Source organism: Prionailurus viverrinus, chromosome D4, assembly GCF_022837055.1.
Source record: "Prionailurus viverrinus isolate Anna chromosome D4, UM_Priviv_1.0, whole genome shotgun sequence".
NCBI lineage: Eukaryota > Metazoa > Chordata > Mammalia > Carnivora > Felidae > Prionailurus > Prionailurus viverrinus.
In genome coordinates, this window is record NC_062573.1 from 60,539,591 (window position 1) to 60,543,378 (window position 3,788).

The 3,788-nt window shown below is 41.9% G+C and overlaps 1 long non-coding RNA gene across 1 annotated transcript; it reads right to left on the minus strand.

Moving 5' to 3' along the window:
* Positions 1–868: 868 nt before the first annotated feature.
* On the minus strand, positions 869–2,626 carry LOC125150598 (uncharacterized). The gene is made up of 2 exons (XR_007146399.1): positions 2,263–2,626; positions 869–2,182 (listed from the first exon to the last, which is right to left on the minus strand). It is a non-coding gene; the product is annotated as an uncharacterized LOC125150598 (long non-coding RNA).
* Between the last annotated feature and the right edge of the window lie 1,162 nt (positions 2,627–3,788).

The following is a 3,788-nucleotide window of genomic DNA, read 5'->3' on the forward strand; positions in this document are numbered from 1 at the left end:
TAGCATGAACAGTTTAAAGAAATGTCACAGAATAGATTTATGGTTACTTTTCCTATAGTCATAATAAACATCGTACGGTTATTCAAGCATACATTACACTGGCTCACAACATTACAACAATAGAGAAGACAATAGAGCATAAGACATGAACCCAAAGATTTGAAACGCAGAACTGTCTAGAAGCGTGACCCCATCCACGTCCATGTCTTTGGAGAGCAATGCAACACAGTAAGAATATAGTTTACAATGAAGCTCTCAAATGGTTTGTTCCATAATTTTTTAAATAGTTATTTATTTTGAGAGAGAGAAAGAAAGAAAGAGAGCAAGAAAGGGAGGTGCAGAGAAAGACAGAGACACAGAATCCAAAGCAGGCTCCAGGCTCCAAGCTATGATCTGTCAGCACAGAGCCCGATGCGGGCTCAAAGTCAAGAGCCGTGAGATCATGACCTGAGCTAAAGTTGGACAGTTAACTGATTAAGCCACCACATAATTTCCATGATTTTTTAAAATGCCACCGCGAATGACATCAGCAAAACATTTTCAGGTACCTAGGAGAGAATTTGACCAAAGCTGTGCTAGACTTCAAAGGAAAATTACAAAACTATGCTGAATGGTGTATCAAAGAACAGCTAAGTAAATTCAGTATTTTTAACGGAAAAACAACGCAAATACCCAATGAAAACTAATGTGTCATTACCTGATAAATATCAAGACGCACACGATGCACCTGCCTGATGAGTCAGCACTTCCTCTTTGCAGACACACCTGCACGAGGAAGCATGACTAAGAAGTTGACAGATTTATTCTTTTTAATAACAGAATTATAAAAGTGCTTGTGGGGGAATGAAAGAACAAATGAATGAATAAATAAATGGATATCTATCTATTTATTGATAAAGAACAGAGACAATATGATCCCATTTATTTGAAATTCCAGAATAGACAAAACTGATGATTTTTTGTTTAGGGATAGAATCACATATAATAAAACCTATGAAGTAAGGTAAGAGAACGATTCATTCACACCAAATTCAGAAGAGCGGTCTACTTTTCAGGGAGGGATGGGGATCCCAACCTGGGAGGGGCACACAGGAGGCTTCAGAGAAATTGCTATAATTCTATTTCTTAAGCCTATTGGTGAATATATGGGTTTTCATTTTATTATGTTATATATTTTATGTGTATATATATATGTAGATAGATACAAATAAATGTATGTATGAAATATTTTATAGAATCACTGCCAATTTCCAGGGATTGTTTTGTATAAGGATCATAGTGAGTCAGTTGAATAATAGTAACTTTTAAATAATATGATTAAGACATCCAACAAGATTTGTCGCTACCATCAGAGGAGCACCATAATAAATGGATTATTTACATAGAGAACTGGGTTAAGAGCATTACTTCTGAGATTACAAAAATATTCCTCATCTCTTTTAAGAAAATGTGTGTTTCTACTATTAATAAAAAATTGCATATTCCTTAGCATGGCACTTAGAAGTCACTCAATAAATATTTGTTGAACAAGTGAGCAAATGGGTTGAAATAAGTGAATCCTTCCATGTTTATATTATAGTTATTTCTGTACATGATGTCAGTTACCACCCACCGTGGCCCACCCATAGGTCTGCTGTAAAATCCTACTACCCGTGTGCTGAGTCTTGCCCTGGTCTTGAGTCCGTGGAAGCCTAGACAGTTGGGTAAAATGGAAAATTCCCTCTCCACTGATGACTCAGAGTCTAGCCACTGTCTGCTGTCTTGACCTGGGTGTCCAGTGTGCCTGGGATGACCTTATCCTCAGGACACAGCACCAGACATGTCCATTATTTCCACCTGCTGAGCACATTCTCTTCGTGGAGACCAAAGACTACCCAGAGACACAGAAGGGGTAGCCCTATGGACCAGAAGGTGCCACTTCTTACAGAGATCCTGAGGTTGGGGTGGTGCCCTGATACAACTGGGCACGGAGACTGGGTCTGCTGTCTGTGGTGGCCTAGCAGAGGCTGTAGGCTGGGGGTTGGGCTTCCATTTGAAGGCAGCCATGAGGCTCCACGTGTGTCATGAGATGAAACAGGTCTCCACAGAAACAAGAGCGAACAGAAAGACAGCTGACAAAATACAGAGAGCAAAGTTTTGTAATGACCTCTTGGCTCTGGCAAAGCTGGGTGACTCAATAGCCCTGAAATGATAGTAACAGAAGAGTAACATAAGCAAACAGTAATAATAAAAAAAAAAATTAATGCTGGTGGCAATACTTACGTGGCGTTTACCCTATGCCAGCACTTTAAGCAAAATTCACTGAATTCTTGCCTGTGAGTTAGATTTTCCCATTTTACGACAGAGAAGACTGAGGCATAGAGATTCTTGGCAACTTTTCTCAGGCCAGGCGTGTAATGACGCCCTGAATCCAGGCAGAACGGCTCCCGAAGCCATGCTCTTGGTGTTGATAGTCCTTCATCTCTCAAAGGGTCTTCAGGCGTGTTTGGTTACTCGCAGACGTTCCCTGCCTAACTGAATAACACAAAAAACAAATCTTTCTGAGAAAGCCATACGGCTGCCTCGCTCTGTAGGCTCCATTTATTGTCAGCAGCTGGACAGGCTGCGATCTGCCTGGGACCCGGGTCTGGGACCAGTTTCATCGGTCTGAGAGCTTGAACTTACATGACCAGTAGATAGCCCAGCCCCCAGAGACTGGACTCCTTTGCCTAGTCCCAGTTCCCCTTCATCTTTATTACTTCTGTGTTCACTTCTCTGAGGAGATGGCTCCAAAACTCAAAGCTCTGAAGTTTTCCCACAGTCACGTTTTTCAGAATACTAGTTCTGAAAGATGGTAAGTGTTCTGCAGCACAAGCTCATAAACAAACAAAACGTGCTTTTTTTTTTAATGTTTATTTTATTTTTGAGAGAAAGAGAGAGCACGGAGGGGGAGTGGTGAGAAAGAGCAGGACGGAGGGTCTGAAGCAGGCTCTGTGCTGACAGCAGAGAGGCCGATGTGGGGCTCGAACTCACGAACCATGAGATCGTGATCTGCGCTGAAGTCGGGCTCTTAACCTACTGAGCCACCCAGATGCCCCCCAAAGATGCTTTTTAAAAACTGAACAGGATGTCACGCTGAGAGCCTCTTCTACCTACGTCCAAGATCTAGACCAGGGCTTGGCAAACTATAGCTCTAGGCCCAAATACAGCCTGCCACCTGTCGTTGTAAATAAATTTTTATTGGCACACAGCCATGCCCACTTGTTTACGTGTGGCCATTTTGTGCTATCACAGCAGGGTTGTGTCTTTGGAACAGAGTCTGTATGACCTGTAGAGTCTAAAATCCTTACTCTCTGTTTCTTTAAAGAAAACGTTTGCTGACTCCTGACCTAGATGCGTGCAAAACCAGTCATCCTCATGGTGTGATTCAAAAAGAAGGCTTTCAGAGCTTACCAGCTCCAAAATCTCCCCTCTGTTGCTGGGGCAAGGAGGGCGTTTTCGCCATTCAGTACTCACACATATGGTTTTCTCTCCTAACGACAGCGTGCGAATATGCAGTTTTGCTCCCAGCACGGTTTTTCATGGACATACCCTACCCTAGATGCATTGTTTCCTTTATGAAAACCAATGCAATAAACCAAAAACGCGTGCTGTGCTCTGCTTGTAGCAGACATGTGTGAACTTATTTTATTATCGGAATGATATTTTTTTTCTTCCAGTCATCCAAATTCCCTCTGGCTGCTGGAATTAATTTCATTCAGTAGAAATTAAGAGAACCTGGCCGAAAACAGGAAGAGAAAGGAAAAGCT